Source organism: Lactuca sativa, chromosome 5, assembly GCF_002870075.4.
Source record: "Lactuca sativa cultivar Salinas chromosome 5, Lsat_Salinas_v11, whole genome shotgun sequence".
NCBI classification, from domain to species: Eukaryota; Viridiplantae; Streptophyta; class Magnoliopsida; order Asterales; family Asteraceae; genus Lactuca; species Lactuca sativa.
The window spans coordinates 329,607,534-329,626,493 of NC_056627.2; the positions used below are offsets into that span (position 1 = coordinate 329,607,534).

The 18,960-nt window shown below is 30.7% G+C and overlaps 1 long non-coding RNA gene across 2 annotated transcripts; it reads right to left on the reverse strand.

Moving 5' to 3' along the window:
* Positions 1 to 7,567: 7,567 nt before the first annotated feature.
* LOC128125974 (uncharacterized) lies at positions 7,568 to 18,499 on the reverse strand. 2 transcript variants are annotated; one of them, XR_008223464.1, is made up of 4 exons: positions 18,202 to 18,499; positions 15,296 to 18,106; positions 11,900 to 13,300; positions 7,568 to 7,874 (listed from the first exon to the last, which is right to left on the reverse strand). It is a non-coding gene; the product is annotated as an uncharacterized LOC128125974 (long non-coding RNA). The 2 variants fall into 2 exon arrangements; XR_008223463.1 differs by lacking the exon at positions 7,568 to 7,874 and having other exon boundaries at positions 10,133 to 13,300.
* Between the last annotated feature and the right edge of the window lie 461 nt (positions 18,500 to 18,960).

The window sequence follows — 18,960 nt, forward strand, 5'->3', positions numbered from 1 at the left end:
GTTGCATTTAAAGTAAGTCGTTTAGATCATGAGGCAATGTTTAGATTTACAATTAAAAGGTTGATAATATAATATAGATATGAAGCACAGAATGGTGAAAGTTGATTAGAATGATCTATATATGCAGGATGTATGCGAGAGTTGACAAGAGTGGAATCTGAGTAAACATGCATGGAATTTGGGGCCTCTGTAGCAACTGTAGAAAAAAGATGAAAGTTTAAGAATCTATAAATGCTCAATTGCAAAATGAAGAAAGTGCATTAACATTGCTATAAAAGGTATATGATCTAGAACCTTTGGAGCATAGATTAAATGTGGAAGCTTCATTTGCATCTTCTATGAACATCTTTTGACCAATTTAAGTAACAAAGATTCAAGCTTTATGATTACTTGTTGCTAGATCTAGGGTTTTATGCATGATTTTCTATGGTTAGATAAGTTAGAGTGTTGGGACTCCATAAAGTTAGCAACTTTATGGGTCCTTATAGTCCCTTGGTGATTATATGTTGTAGATCTAAAGTTTGGGTGATGTTTGAGCTTATGCTTGAGGTTTTGACCTCCTTTTCTTCATAAATGCCCTAATTTGAGCTCAAGTCTTGCATTGGACATGCAAGACCTTAAAGCATCGATTTTTATGGTTCTTAAGGTGTTAAGAAGCCTTCTAGGGAAGGTGTATTAGTGGATTAATGGATTAAGGGGTTTAATGCATCAAAATGTCATTCAGACGGTTCTCACGACGTGTGACTATGCCTATCACGTCGTGAGAATCGATGGACCACGACTATTTTGTCTTTTAGTGGCTCATGACATGACCAATGGATTGTCACGTCGTGAGGTCCACTTGACTTATTGACTGTTGACTTTTTGACAAGTCAAACTTAAACGATTTGGGTTATTGATTAAGATTCTTTCAAGTTTTGGTGTTAGAGGGCTCGTGGGAGCAAGCAGTGCAAAAAGGGAAACGTGTTGCAGTATTTTCTGGGTTCTTTGTTTCTGGTGAGTTTTCATCACTATACCTGTGGGTTGAAATCACCAATGTTGGACCACTAGTTTTGGTTATCATCTAGTAGACGACTGCCCTAGGGGTTGTATGTAGTCACGTAGGATAGACCAAGGAATCTTGATCTAGGCTTTCTTGCCTATTCCTCGTTTGGTTGTGGCTTTAGAGTATGATCATCTGTCTGGGTGTATATCTCACCTATGGGTGCATATGGTTATGCATTCCTTGGAGATTAGTTATGTTTTCTTGTGTTTAGGATATTATTATGTTGTAGTGATCTGGTGTGTGTGTGTGTGTGTATATATATATATATATATGTGTGTGTGTGTGTGTGTGTGTTAAGATGCAACAGTAGTGGTATGTTGGTTGGAGTACCAGTAGGTTGGTTATCATCTAGTGGAATGTCCTAGGGTTGTAGGTAGCCATGTAGGATAGCCTGAGAACTCTTGATCTAGGTTTTCTTGCATGTTCCTCGTTTGGTTGTGGCTCTAGAATAGGATCATCTATACGGGTGGCTATCTCACCTCTGGTTACTTGTGGCTATGCATTCGATAGAGATTAAATGGTAGCGGAGTAGTGTTGTGAGGGGTCTAGTAGGCGGCAGTGGGCATGTAGATTCATAGTTGTCTATGCTTATGTGCCTTCTTGATTTCTTGATTGTTTGTATGTCGACATGGTGATGTTGGGTTGAGGTGATGTTGCTTTGTGTGGAAGCCAATAAACCCTAGAGCAATCCAGTCATAAGTTGAGGGTCTGGAGTGCAATCCAGACTGAAGATGTGGGCTCGGGAGTAATCCAGACATAAGCTGAGGGTCGGGTGGGTAATCCAGATTTATGATGTGGGCTCAGGGGTAATCCAGTCTGATGAATGTGGACCCAGTGTGCAGGGCAATCCAGTCTGATGACTGAGGACCCGATATGCATGCTTATATGTTTGTTGTGTGGGGTATTTTAGGGAAACTCACTAAGGTCCTGTTTGATATATGTCTGACCGAGTCGTGTCAGACGTTTTTGGTTGACTCGGTCAGCAAAGCATGTTTGTTAATCCAACTTTGGGCATATGACTGGGTAATAAAGGTCTGATTCAGATAGAAGGGGGAAACTAGCTGACTGAGAAAATGGGGATACGCTTTCCACTTTGTGCCCTTGACATACCCTTCCTCTGTCAACGCCTTCTGCCTCTTCTCATCCAGGTACTTGTTTTGCTAAGAAAATGGGGATACGCCTTATGATTTTTCTGATTGTTTTGTTCATGCTTCTTCTCCATAGCTACGATTCTGAATTTTCTGTCCGATTTAAGTTCTGATTTATCATCAAATCAATTCTCTTTTTGTTCAATTCATTATCGATCATTTGCATAATCCTACTTTGTTTAGTAAAATCAACTGTTGAGATCAATAGTCAAGTGCTTTTGTATCGAATTGTTATGTTAAATTCAATTCTATGGTTAATTAACCCTAAAACAGCTCCAAATTTTGCAAGTTATGATTTTTTTTGGTTAAATTCAACTATTCTTTTACTTTGACTTGAAATCCAATACTTTAATATGCAAAATTGATATCAATTCCTTGCAGATTTAGAAATTAGAATAGTGTCCACTTCATTTTTATATGAATTTGTTTATGTTGAACTATTTGAAACACCTTGCCATTGTCAAACATGAGGATAGGAAATGGAAAAAGCTATAGACCAGGCAAATAAAAAAAAGAGACATGATTACTCGCTTTATGAAGCAAGCATCTCAGTTGTTTGCTTACAAGCAATGACACGATGTATTTCAACTGGAAGTTGTTAGGAGCTATTAGTATCATTAGAAAAAAGGTTGTAAGCAGAAGAAAATGGGCTGTTAGGAGCTGTACATATCTTGTCTAATATGTGTTCATATTATTGTTAATAGAATGTTGAAGTTGCATCTGTGTATATATTTGAGTTTGCCAATTTCTTTGTGCTTTGTAAACATATTTTATGTTTTTGTGATGAAGTACATTTCAACTACATAAATTTTAACTAGTGTAGTTCCAACATTTTTTTGTTTGTTTAGCGAGTTAAAAAAAGCAAACAAGTAGTTTATACTTTATAAAAAGCAAGCGAAATCTTGATTACATTTTTTAAATTTGAACAAGTTTGTATCGTTTTTTTTTTTTTTTTGCAGAAATCTTGAATTTGTTATGGGTTTGTCCTTGTCACCGTTTTCGTCCGCCTAGGAAGAAATCCTACATCATAGTTTCATAATCTGCCTTATGAACTTGATATTGGATTAAAAATCGATGGCTTCAAAATTTTAAATTCAATTCAATATCAAAGGAAATTGTTCAATCAATGGTCTTTCAGTGCTAATTGGTGTATTGTTAATTTGTTTTGTTATTTATGGCATTTTCATAAGCTGGGGTATTTTGGGTACAAAAATATTATATGTATGCTTTGTTCTAAATGTTGAATTAAATTTTTGCTTAAAATGTATGTTTTTACAACTCTTCAGCAACTTCATCCTTCACAGAAAGATAAAATGGTCAATTTTCATCAGTCAGCATATTGAGTCAGATGTACAATCAAACAACACGGTTTCTTACTTAGTCAGGATTTCTTACCCAGACAGACTTTTTTGAGTTAGCACTTTCTCAGTCAGCAACTATCAAACGGGACCTAAGTTTTGTGCTTACCCAATTGTTTACATTTTTCATCGGTCAAGGTAGGAAGGCGAATGCGTGACTGTACACATTCGTCAGGAACAATGGAGATTTTGCGTTATTATGTTACTTTGATTTTCTACAAATGTAATTTGGAACAAATGGTTTTCGTAATATGGATTTTATAATGTGGAGTTCTACCTTAATAAAAATGAAAATTTTTTGTTGTGAAAATGAGATGTTACATATTGAAGGATGAAACATACTACACAACCCACTAATCATGAATGAAGTTTTTTCTTGGACTCACTAATCATGAAAGAAGTTTTGTCTTGGGCCAGGAAATTAAAAAAAAAAGATCTTTTTATTCAAAATAGATTTCGAAAAAACATTTGATTCTATTAATTGGAATCATCTAGATTCAATTATGGAACAAAAGCGCTTCAGACTAAAATGGAGAAGGTGGATCATGGGGTGATTGTCGTCTTGCAAGGCATCCATTTAGTCAACACTAACAGTTCCCCCATAGATAAATTCTCTATCACCAAATGTGTACGTCAAGGGGATTCACTTTGCCTCTTCCATTCCTATTATTCTTGCCATGGAAGGACTGAACACCAAATCCCGTGGTGGTGTCGGCTAATGAATGAAAATGAAAGGCTTTGGAATGAAGTTATAATGAGCATACACAATCTGCATAATAAGCATGCTTCTTACATCGCCAGGAAGTCCTCTAATGGAGTGTCGTGCAACATCTCCACGGCCATTAATTATCTTTCATATGTTAACATTGATATTCATCATTTATTCACACTTGTCGATGATCTTGTGTAAAAATCCTTTTCTGGAAGGATGCATAGTGTAGTAACATTATGCTTCATCGTTTGGATTTTGATTCGATTTGACATCAAGAGGAGAATACAATCAATCTCATGAGAAGATTAATTGATGCTTAACTGATTCCTTAGAAAGGGCATACAATTTGTTGGTCAAAATTCATCCCCTTAAAAGTGGCAGAATCATTGGCTGAGGAATACATATTCCTAACCAGATGCGTTCATTATGCAACAAGTATTCAAAATCGGTTATCTCCTACTTAATTGCGAGTTTGTAAGGGTTGTAGATGCCTGGATTTTAAATGGTGCGGAGTGCAAGAAACACAATTCTAAAATGTTTTGGACTTCACTGACTAAGCAGCCTCTTGGGGGTAATTGCCCCAAAAAGAAATCGATCAAGAGCATGGAACTTTTATGTCTATCATGGAATATTTGGGAGGCCAGAAACAATAAGGTTTTCAAGAACATTAATGTCTCCAATAAAAATAGCTGATAACATTATCTCTCTTTCTTATACTCGGTGCAACACAGAAGTTGTCATGGTTGTGGTAGTTGGGCTGAATGGAGCAATTGCGCATCCTTTGCTCGTTTAAATCTTATCACTATCTAATTGTTTCCTTTTTTGTGATGCTTTCTAGATTAAGCTACAAGAAGGAAACAGTCAGATATAGTTGTCCAAATTAAGTAGTTTACCCATTAAGCTCATTAGTGGAAAAAAGAAACAATCCCTTTAGCATATATAAGTACAGGCGATATATTTTATTTGTAACCCCAAAAGAAAATACATGAAAAGATTCATGCAAGAAAATAAAACCTAAAAGTTGGACCATAGCATTTCCTTAATGAAATAGACTACAAGAGAGAAGAGTGTCCTGAGATTAACCTCAAAAGCTCATACCATCAGAGAATAAAGATATTCAACTAAGAGCAAATCCAAAAAAGGATATAAAAATGCCACATAATTCGTTTTTGGTCAATATCCAAAAGTAAGTGTTTATATAAGGGACAAAAAATTGTAATTGTTATTAATATAAAGTCGCTAGTACAAAAGTATACATCATTGTTCCTATATCATTGAATGAAGAAATTGTATTAAAAAATAATTGGTAGATTTTTAAATTGTAAATGCCTTGATAAAAAAAATTTCAAAGTAAAAATGCTCCAACATAATGAAAACTGAATAATGAAAATGCTATAATTGGGTTGATGTTTCAAAAGAAAATGAGATTACAACAATAATGAAAGTACAATGCTCTAATCGCCAGATTTTTCAAAAATAAACATTATTGATAAGAAAATTTTAGCTTGGATTTTTCAAAGTAAAATACCTTGTCAAGAAAATTTCAATAGGTACAATGCTATAGTTTGGTTGATTTTTCAAAGGGAAATGTACCTTTTATAGAAAAACTGAAAATACAGTGTTGTAACCGGTAGATATGTCAGACATAAAATGCCTTCATATTGAAAAATATATATAATAGATTTTGAAATTAAAATGCCTTAGAGAAGAAAATACTTGAAAGTTACAATGTTTTTTAACACAAATAAAACTGAAAAGTACAATGCTACAAATGGGATAATATTTTCTAAAGGGAGATATGCTTATTATATAAAAAAGAATGTACAATGCTATATAGTTGTCCAGATTCATTAGCATAATTACACTAGAGCCTCTTATTAAAACAAACATTAGACCCTACACTTAGTTTTAAGCCCTAAAATATCAATTAAATAAAAAGCTAGTAAGAAGAACTACAAAAACACATAAAAAACTAATAGGATGCCTTGGAATATGACTTGAGCAGATGATGGTGTAATGAAACAAGTAAAATAGTGAAGAAATACGTCTGAATGAGTGGATTAAGTCAAATGTTACACAACAATTATGTCATTCAAGAGGACATAAGTGTTGTGTAAACATTTATGACCAAGATACCCTTACTGTTTGAATATAGACATAAAACTAACTTGCTTAGGAGAAATCCAGTTATACTACTCTAACTGTTTGAATAAAACTTACATACTAAGACTTATGACCAAGATACCCTTATTACAGGAAGACACAAATAAATGACATTTACATCCGGATAATTCACTAAGCTTTCCTTCTTCTGTAGGAAAACAATGTAACTATCTTAGGATCTGTGTACAAAAGGTTAATAATATCGTTTCTAATTATATATAGAATGGTGAAAGCTCACTACACTTTTATTTTTAGGACGCTTCACCAAACAAATAAACAACGTAAAAAGCTGCTTAATTTGTCGTTAATGAAAACCAGAAGAAATTCATCAACAGAGTCGAACTTTTCCTCATTACAGTATAATATTAAAAAGATGAAAGGATTTCGAAGAAAGTAAAATCGATGCACATACAAGAGAAATATACAACAATATATAAAAACACTAAATATACATTCCATATAACAGATATAACCAGTCCATTTAACTGAAAACTAGTAAAAACTATAAATCAAAGAAATAATATTTATGAACAGAAGTAAGACACAGATATCTATCCGTTTATCTTCCAAACCAAAACAGAATACATATCACATTAATTAAAAACTTAGCCAACAAAATAAGGGTGAATAATAACCAAACTAAACATGTGATGTGAAAATAGTCTACAAGAGGGAAATATCAGGCAAGTAGTCGAGTCGTTTTCAGCATTGCATTTGCATAGCATCAATAAAGTTGATTCCTAATAAGACATATGGTACGATTCATGACAAGTGAAAATGGAAGTCTGGATCATTTACTTCAAAGTTCATTGTTGTGAAATAGTAAATATATTTTAAAAAAAAAATGTGGGCAATTTAGTCATTTTACATGGATTTAGTTTGGGCGTAAAGTCCAAATCCAACAGAAAATGGAACCACAAGGATAAAATTTATTTTTGGGCAATATCCGAATACAAGTGTTATATAATAGGGACTAAATTTGTAACATATTACTAATATAAAATTTTAAGTGCAAAATGATAAACTCATAGGATGCTAGCTAGTAAAATCAATTTAAACACCATGTATGAGTTGACAAGAACCAAATCAGAGTAAATATACATGCATTAAGTGCAAAATGATAAACTCATAGGATGATCCAAAATTAAAAGTTTCAATAACATAACGGTGAAAGTTCACTAGTCTTTTATAAACAGATCGGATGCCTAAAGATAGGTGGAAAAAAAAAGACAAAAAGCTCAATTGCAAGAGTTGACAAGAAGATAACCTAACCTGTGCATGAGGCAATATGTTTAGATTTACAATTAAAAGGTTGATAATATGATATAGATATGAAGCACAGAATGGTGAAAGTTGATTAGAATGATTTAAATATGCAGGATGCATGCAAGAGTTGACAAGAGTAGAATCTGAGTAAACATGCATGGACTTTGGGGCCTCTGTGGCAACTGCAGAAAAAAGATGAAAGTTTAAGAATCTATAAATGCTCAATTGCAAAATGAAGATAGTTCATAACATTGCTATAAATAGATATAATGACTAGGAGTACCAAAAAAATCCTGCATGTAAAAAAAAAACATGAGTTTACCAGAACTCAAAAAGGAAAAAACATTTAACTGAAAACTAGTAAAAACTAGAGGGAAAAAAAAAGTGAACTTAAGTTCAAATCAGTAGTTAATAATTTAGATTCCATTACACTGCTATAAACAGATAGGAAGCATTGGAATACAAGTTTTTTCTAGAGAAACCCAAAAAGAAAATTATAATAAATTACAAGTAAATTAGCACTTTGGTGAATATCATCAATCAACTAACGAAAATGTGTGATAGTTGAAAACTAACTAATCTGACAAGAACTCTTTCAATCATAGAATGGTGAAAGTTCATTACAAGTGCTTTTTTTGCTTCACCAAAAAATTAAACGGAAAACCAAAAGAAAGTCACTATAAGAGGTAGACTTCCTCATTACCAAAAAAACATTAACAAGAGATATATAAACAACTTATATTATCTCCAAATAAGAAGGCAAATACTGAATATACATACATACTATTAAATTGCATTGCTTATGTAGGAAAATAAAAACGGTAGGAGAAAAATAAGCCGAAGTATGAAGACATGAGTAACATAAAAGGAGAGAAAGAAATTCCTGACTACATTATTTACCATCATGCATAGAAATGAATGTGAGTATACATATACTATAGATGCATTAGATGCCACAATAGCAATTGTAGGAAAGAGTTCATATGATCTTAGGATTCATAATCAAAAGTTTAACAATTAATTCAAGAACATAATTTATTACATTTCTATAAATAGATAGGATACAATTTACCATCATCCAAGAGTTGAAAAAAGATCCAGCTCACTTGCAATTAATTTACCACCATGCAAGAGTTGACAGGAATAAAATAATATATGAGCATGAGGCAATCTTTAGATTTATAATCAAAAGGTGAATACTCTTATATTTATATGCTCTACTCTAGATCTACAACACAAAAAATTACATTACAACTTCTATCATTCAGATCTCTCCCAACGAAATGACTTCTCTAACAATCAAAACCTACCTCCAACTAACTCCTCTCTTCCGTATATATATCCACAAAATAGACAAGTTAATGGAGATAAAAATAAATGTGATACCCATTTATCCCCTTATTAAATTTCTACCCCAACAACAAAGTACATAAAGATAAATTGGTTGAATTTTCAAAGTAAAATGCCTTGATAAGAAAAAAATGATATAATTTTCAAAATAAAATGCCTTAGAGAAGAAAATACTTGAAAGTTACAATGTTTTTAACACAAATAAAACTGTAACGTGCAATGATACAAGTGGGATCATTTTTTACAGGGAAATATGCTTATTATATAAAAAAGAAAGTACAATGCTATTGTTTCTAGGTAGATTTTTCAAAAAAAAAAATGCCTTAATAATGAAAAATTCGATAGATTTTTCAAAAAAAAATGCCTTAATAATGAAAAATTCGATAGATTTTTAAAAGTAAAATGCCAATGTATCACTTTGAAAACAGTCGAGTAATAGAATAGTTATTTCTATGATTTTCTAGATCAAAATATCATGTAGTTGCCCATCTACTACCCCCTTAAGAACTCTATAATGACAACCCATTTAACAGATAAACAAGTAAAATGTATTAACTAGAAGCAAAATGTAATAAACATGCTAAGGATACCCACTATATAATAATAATAAAAGTTATAAAAAAATAATTATAAAAGATAAAGATGAGTTACGAAATAATATATATTTCAAGTGCAAAATGGAAAAAATTCATTTGCAATGCTATCATAGATTGGGCGAAAAATACGAATAAGAAACAACCAAAAAAACATCTCAATTGCAATTTTGCACCACAAATGAGTTGAAAAGAACCAAATCAAAGTAAACATGAATGCATGTATTATTAGGTTCCACCATAGCCACATAACCAGATAGGATTCCTAAGGTTGAAGAACACAAACATGGGCTACCTTTCCTAATGAACAAATCCAAAAGGTTATTAAACAAATGAAAATATATTAATATGGAATAGATAGGATAACACAGTGCAAGAGTTAACAAGAACTCAACATGAGTAAACATACATGCTTCATAATCAAAAGGTTAATAATTTATAACCACAGAAAAACGATGAGTTGTTATCAAGCTTCATAATCAATTGGACTGAAAAAAAAATTTGTTTGAAAAACAATGAGATGTTATCAAACACTAACTAGAAGGTTATTAATATAAATTCCTAAATGCAAAATGATAAAAGTTCATTGCACTGCTTCATAGATAGGATGGTAGTAAAATGAATAGAGTGGGCGAATAAGAAACAACAAACTATCTCAATTGCAATTTAACACCATTTATGAATCGACAAGAACAAAATCCACATGCATTGAAGAAAAAAGCACAAATGATCTTAGCATTCATAATTAAAAGTTTAACAATCAAGATTTCGAGAAAAATGATACACATTCAAGAGAAGTGAACAATTTCCATCTCCAGATAAGAAGGCAGATATATTACTGCATAGCTCATGTATAACAACATAAACAAGGTCATGGAAAGAACTCAAAAAGGGAAAATAATAAACTGGAAACTAGTAAAAACTATTAAATATGTGAGCACATAAAACTTTATAGAGAGACCCGAAAAAAGAAGGGAAAACAAGGTCAAATCAAAAGGTTACTTATAATCTTAAATTCCAAGAACTGAATTGTAATTTACCAGTATGCAAGAGTTGACAAGAACTGAATCTAAGTAAACAGATGATGTACATTTGGTATAGCAACCATAGAAAAAGATGAATATTTTTCAAAGTAAAATGCATCGAGAGTTGCAACGTTTTAACACAAATAAAACTAAAAAGTGCAATGCTATAAATGGGTTGAGTTTTTAAAGGGAAGTGTGCTTATTATGTAAAAAATGAAGATATGATGTCATGTTTGGTTTGATTTTTCAAAAGAAAATGCCTTCATGTTGAAAAATATGATAGATTTTTAAAAGCAAAAAGCCTTATATGAAATACATAGACATGGGTTGAAGACACATTTTTTGGGCTTGCTTACTCATCAACAAATCTAAAAGTTGACAAGAACTGACTTTCAGTGAGCATATATGTGTGTTTTCCTCCACTATAGACTCTGTATAAATAAATTAGATGTTATTAAGATTCATAATGAAAAGGTTAATAATGGAAATTTTCATTAAATAAAGAAAAAGACCCCAACATCTCAATTGGATGGAAGAGATGTAGGTGAATAAAAAAGGACAAACCATCTATCTCAATTGCAATTTTCCACCATTCATTCACGAGATGCTCTTAAGATTAAAAATGAAAAGTTTAATATAATAATCTATACACTGCTATGAATCGAGTGTCTGAATAAAGAGTTGATGAGAAGACTAAATATGAGTAGAACATACATGCATTTAGTCATCATAGAAACTATAAAAAACGAGGTGATATGATCTTAATAGAAAGGTTAAAAATCAAAAGGAAGAGGAAAGAGCAAACAACCTAAACCACACCACATTAATTAAGGTTGTATAACAAGAAACAAAAGAAGAAACAGTTTTCACCATGAAACTTACCAGCCATAGTAGTTTTGTCAAGACTTTTGAGTTAAAAAAACACACTTTAATAAGTATATGAGGAACTCATATGTAGATAGAATACCAGATATGGAAATCAAAAACTTTAATAGTAAAAAAAGAGGTAAAATAATGTTTTTAAAATATGGGAAAACTTATCTTGATGTTAAAACTTTATCATTTTGTGGGACAAAAAAGACAATAAAGTTCACCTACAAATACAATTCATGACAAATCCAACTATTGAGGGATATTCCCAAACCAAACCTTGAACCATAAATAAGAAACATCACTGAAATCAAACACTACCATTCAAAAGAAATTTCTTATAATTAAAACTGAGGGGAGCATCAATACCTCTCCACATGCTTTGGAGGATAGGATAGGAATCCCTTTCTGCACAAATGAAACCAATCATTTTGATCATTGAGCATTACTGAATTAATAATCACAAAGAAAGGGAAATCTCCAGAAAAGTCCTAAAATTTTACCCTAATTTACGAAGAAAGTCCCAAACTAAAATTTGCTTCAAAGTTCATTGTTGTGAAATATACTACTAAATAGTGTACAACAGACAAATAGTTGGAAAAAAAAACAGTGTAAATACTACACACCTCATGAGAAGTAAAAATCATTTGCTTCAAAGTTCATTGTTGTGACTTCTTGTACAGAATTAGTAAAAATATTAAAATGGTGACAAAATAGTCATTTAACATGGATTTAATGGCTAACTTTAGGCAGCATGAAGCGTAAAAAAAACAAGTGGTTATATATATATAATAGGGACAAAATTTGTAATTTAGTAGTATAAGGCTATTGATATAAATTTCTAAGTACAAAAATGATTAAAGTTGATAGGTAAGGATGGTAGTAAATTGAATAGAGTGGGTGAATAAGAAACAACAAACTATCTCAATTGCAATTTAACACCATGTAACTGTAGAAAAAAAAAAAACCAGCTCCATTGTGATTTGAGAAAGTTAATAAGTTGAAGCATAGAATGATGAAAGTTCATTAGATTGCTCTAAAAATGCAGGATGCCTCCTAGCTTGCTTAATCAAAAACATCATATATTAATAGTGCATAACTTGTGTACAGAAAATAACCATGCAAAGAAGAGTTGACAATAAGTTAAGCTCAACCATGAATTAGTGCCACCATAACAGCTGTAGAAAAAAGACCAGATGATTTCAAAATCATCATAATCAATTAAACATGTGGATACACTTAGTGCCAATTATGCTTCAAAGTTCATTGTTGTGGATACACTTAGTGCAAAATAGTCATTCTACATGGATTTAACAGCTAACTTATATTAAAAAAAAAAATGAAACTACAACAATCAAATATGCAAGAAAAATCATTTTTGGTCAATATTCGAAAACAAAGTGCAAACTAGAGGTTGGAAAATGAAAATAGTCAATCAAAAAAGATCATTAAGGTGAAAATGAGCTATAAAAATAAGCTAAGACATTAAATATATTTTTATAATTATATAAGAGAGTTTTTTTAATGTATTAAGAAAGCAATTTAGAATTTGGATGAAAGCAAACCAGCTGCTTTGGGCTTTTAAAAGTCATATTATCCTCATCCTGCTCTGAGTTTAAACCTACAGTAAGTAACAAGGATCCATAAAAATTAGCATAAGATTAAGGGCTTAAAAGGGTCCTTATATTTTTTTATTTTTTTTTTAAAAAGGAAAGTTTGGAGAGGTTGATATGGTCTCTTTCGCCTTTGCTATGATCAGTGGTATCAATTCTGCATCAGATATATAATTCTCAATTAGGTTGACTCAATGTTGTTGAATGATATACTTTCAATAGAAAATTATGTACTTTTGAGCTTTAAAATCTCTCATCACATCAAGAAACATGTAACATCATGATCAAAAACAACATTTTTCACATGAGACATGAAATAACCAAGGCATCACGACCAAATATGCATGCATTAAGTGCTACTAAGGATTAATATTGTAACAAAAAATCTCACATGATCTTAGGATTCATAATTAAAAGTTTAACAATCAAGATTTCAAGAACATAATGGTGAAAACATCTTGTCAAAACAGAAACACTTATTGATGAATAAATCTAAAATTTTATCAAACAAATGATATTATATTAATTTTATATATAAATGTAAAAGCTGTAAAATAGAAAGGGAAAAGTTAATGATACCGAAACAACCTAAAAAGGCACCATTGTCACCAAAAGATTGTTATCAATAGAGTTGTTGAAATTCTTGATTACATTTTTAGAAAGTAAACTCGTTTCCAGACAAGAAAACCTAACTTCTATCTCCACATAAGAAGACAAAGTATAAAAGCATGAATATAATATACTACCTAAATAGCTCATCTAAATAAACATAATCTAGACAAAAAAACAAGTCCCTGAACACACACATTACATACATCAAAACCATGATAATAAAAAAGTAAATGTAATAAAAAAGAATTGGTAGATTTTTAAAAGTTGAATGCCTTGATAAGAAGCTTTTTTGAAAGTTAAAATGCTCTAACATACAGAAAAGTGAATACTGCAATTGGGTTGATTTTTCAAAAGAAAATGAGCTTACAACAATAATTATTGAAAATAAAACTTTTGCTTGGATTTTTTAAAGTAAAATGGCTTGTTAAGGAAATTTTAATAGGTACAATTTGGTTGATTTTTCAAAGGTAAATGTGCTTTTTTATAGGGAAACTAAAAATACAGTGCTATAATTGATTAGTAGATTTGTCAACATAAAATGCCTTCATGTTGAAAAATAAGATAGATTTTTCATAGTAAAATGCCTTGATAAGCAAATACTTGGAAGTTACAATGTTTTAACACAAATAAAACTGAACAGTGCAATGCTATAACAGGAATGATTTTTTTAAGGGAAATGTTATAAATTATGAAAATACAATGTTATAACTGGCTATTTTTTTCAAAAGAAAATGCCTTGATATTGAAAAATATGATAAATTTTAAAAAATGAAATGCTTTGTTAAGAAAACATTTGAAAGTTTTAATGTTGTACCAGAAAGAAAACAAAAAAAAAAAGTGTGATGCTATAAATGGGTTGATTCTTCAAAGTAAAATGCCTTGATAATGAAAAGTATGATAGATTTTTAAAAGTAAAATGCCAAGATAAGATATAATTTAAAAGTTATAATGTTGTTACAGAATGAAAATGCCTTGAGAAGAGAACATTTGAAAGTTACAATGTTTTAACACAAATAAAACTGAAAAGTGCAATGCTAAAAATGGGTTGATTTTTTAAAGTGAAATATGTTTATTATAAATAAAAAATGAGGCTATAATGCTATTATTGATAGATTTTTAAAAGTAAAATGCTAAGATAACTTAAATCAAAACAAGAAACCGATAAAATCATCAAACCCTCACTATGATAGACATTTCGACTATCAAAAACAATTACAAATAGATAAAACCAAAATATTAAAAGATTCTTCTATGTATAAAATAACAGAACATGATGAAAAACAAGAAACTCAATGACCTTAATTTTCAAGTAGGAAAGAATTATATAAGGGAACATCTGCCATTCAAAAATCAAAATCCTATGAAAAGATCCATCAAAGAAGAATCAAGAACAAGGCAATTGACAGATGAAAAAACAAAATATGATAAACAAAGACACGAGTTGAATAGACAGATGAAAATTAAGATCATTAAGCAAATGAAAATATATTAACATGGGATAAAATAAGAATGGACAAACCAGACACAAACTGCAATTTACCACAAATTAAGCATCGGTTGAGAAGAGCTAACTTTCAGTATTTTGCTCCACTATATATAGCACACCTGTATAATAAATAAATTAGATTTTATTAATTAAGATTCATAATGAAAATCTAAAGGCGATGTAAGAGAAGTAGGTGAATAAGAAAGGATAAACCATCTCAATTACAAATTTACCACCACACACAAGTTAACAAAAACAGAATATTTGGATGCATAAACCTGTTGCCACCATAGAAACTGTAGAAAAAGAATGAGATTCTCTTTAGATTAAAAATCAAAAGGTTAATATAATAATCTACACAGCTATGAACCGAGTGTCTGAATAGAGAGTTGATGAGAAGGAAATATGAGTAAAACATACCTGCATTTAGTCATCATAGCAACTATAAAGACTGTATAAAAACAAAGACACTTCAATATCATCATCATGCCTAAGCTTATCAATTTCATGTAACTTATAAACAACATAAACATGCTAACAGAGGTAGACATAGAATGGGTAGAGAAGTTTGTATGGATAAAATGTTGTATACATAAGGCATGTTTCCTTTTTAGACTGAATAAACTGTCTAAATGAGACTAAATGACAATTTTACCCTCAATTTCCGACAAATTAATAGATATTCAACATTGTAACAAAAGACAGATATGTAAAATGTTAGTGTCTTAATACATTAAGTTAAGTTGATTCATTCTGTCTGGGTATTAAACACTAAAAAAGAAACAGTCATCTATATAGCTGTCCGGATTAAGTAGTTAAACCATTAGGCTTATTAAGTCAAAACATAAAAATAATTGAGTTTAAAAAAATAAAATTGGTACACATTCAAGAGAAGTGAACAATTTCCATCTCCAAATAAGAAGGCAAATATACTACAGCATAGCTCATGTGCAACTACATAAAAAAGCTCATTGACAGAACTCAAAAGGGGAAAAAAAATAAAGTGGAAACTAGTAAAAACTATAAAAAGGTGAGAACATAAAAAACTTATAGAGGGACCCGAAAAAGAAGGGTAAAAACAAATGAACTTATACTCGAATGAAAAGGTTAATTATTTTAGATTTCAAGTAGTATAACGTGAAACTTAATTACACCGTTATAAAAAGGTTAATAATCTAAATATGAGAAGAAAATCACCATCCATAGCTTGAAATAACTAAATATGAGTAGAAAATTTTGATACGATCTTAAGATTCATAATCAAAAGGTTAATAATCTAGATTGCAATTTAGCAACATACAGGAGTTGACAAGAGCTGAATCTGAGTGAGTAAACATATATGCATTTTGTGTCACCATCAAAACTGTAGAAAAAAGATGACATGATCTTAATATTAATATCAAAAGGTAAATAATATAGTTTTTAATTATATATAGAATGCTGAAAGCTCACTACACTTTTATTTTTAGGATGCTTCATAAAACAAATAAACAACATAAAAAGCTGCTTAATTTGCCGTTAAGGAAAACCAGAAGAAAGTCATAAACAGAGTTGAACTTCCTCATTACAGTAAAATATTAAAAAGATGAAAGGATTTCGAAGAAAGTAAATCGATTTAACTGATATAACCAGTCCCTTTAACTGCAAACTAGTAAAAACTACAAATCAGAGAATTAATATTTTTGAATAGAAAGTAAAACTCATAGAAGTGACAATGATATCCCTTTATCTTTCAAACCACAACAGAATACATTAATTAAAAGCTTAGCCAACAAAATAAAAAGATGAATAATAAATATATACCTGAAAGTGGTACTATTAGAGATTAGAAAGATTCAACCAACAAATATGAGCAAGATAGAAAAGACCAAAACATGAAACATGTTGAAATAAGAAAAAACAAACGTTAAGAGAGTTGATTTAACATCAATAAAGTTGATTCCTAATAAGAAATACGATACAGTTCATGAGAAGTATAAATGGAAGTCTGGATCAGTCGATTCAAAGTTCATTGTTATGAGTTCATGTACAGAAGAATTAGTAAAAATAAAAAAAAAATGTGGCAAAATAGTCATTTTACATGGATTTAACAGGTATCTCAGTTGCAATTTAACACCATTTATGAGTTGACAAGAACCAAATCAGAGTAAATATATGTGCATTAAGTGAGCTACAATAGGAATTGTAGAAAAAAAACTCAGATGATCTTACGATTCATAATTAAAAGTTGAACAATCAAGATTTCAAGAACATAATGATGGAAGTTCACTAGTCTGCAATAAATAGATAGGATGCCTATAGATATGAAAAGATCAGGTGAAAAGAAGAGAAAACCAGCTAAAATGAAATTCACCAATGTGCAAGAGTTGACAAGAACATAATCTGTGCATGAGCAATCTTTAGATTTACAATCAAAAGGTAAATAATCTAGATTTCACCACAAAATTTGAACTATCTAAAATGCTCCATTGTTAAGGAAAAGCAAAAGAAAGTCCTCGATTATGATACAATATTTAAAAAAAAAAAAAAAAAAAAAATTGGTACACATTCAAGAGAAGTGAACAATTGCAAATATACAACTGCATAGCTCATGTATAACAACATAAAAAAGGTCATGGAAAGAACTCAATAAGGGAAAATAATAAACTGGAAACTAGTAAAAACTATAAATAGGTGAGCACATAAATCTTTATAGAGAGACCCGAAAAAAGAAGGGAAAACAAGTGAACTTAAGGTCAAATCAAAAGGTTACTTACTAATAAGAAAGGACAACCTAACTCAATTGTAATTTACCAGCATGCAAGAGTTGACAAGAACTGAATCTAAGTAAACAGATGATGTACATTTGGTGTGTCATCATAGAAACTACAGAAAAAATATGAGAGGATCTTAGATTCCAAGAACAGAATCATTACATTGCAATAAAAGAGAGAAAGAAAGAACTGAAATCAGACACTTACTTGAAGGGAATATCCACATTGAGAAAACATCTCACCAAAATGGAAGAGAACTCTCATGCTTATGCTCCCCAACTATCTATCAACTGGAAACCTAAAAAAGGAAACACATTGAAGAAAAATAAATGTTATATAAGTGATACCCATATCCCTTTATCAAACCCCCCTCCCTATGATACACATATCTGAATTCTGATAGTTAAAATGAAATTGCATGACCCCAAAAAAAACTCACTATGTTTCATTCTGTATCTTCTTTATTCTAAATGATCGACCAAGAAACTCAAACAATGAACTTAAAAAGAATAGAAAGTAGGATCAATCAACTATTAAATATATTACAATAAAATAAAACCAAAAAATTAAAAGATTATCTATGTATAAAATGAAGAACATGATGAAAAACAAGAAACCCAATGACCTTAATTTTCAAGTAGGAAAGAATTATATAAGGAACCTCTGCCAATAAAAATTAAAAACCCTTCAAAAAAAACAAGATGTGGTATTAAGATTCATAACAAAATTAAAGAGCTAATAAAGGAAAAAGTTCATTCTTTAGGATTTGCTTCTACAGCAACTTAAACAACCTCCATGTTCACCAAAAGACTGTTATCAACAATAAACAAAATCCAAATAAATTTTAAAAAAAAATACAGACATGGTAAAGTGGCTGAATGGGTGAAATGGTTTGTATGGAGAAAAATACTGTATAGATAAAGCATGTTTCTTTCTGAATGAGAATAAATGACCTATTACCCTCAC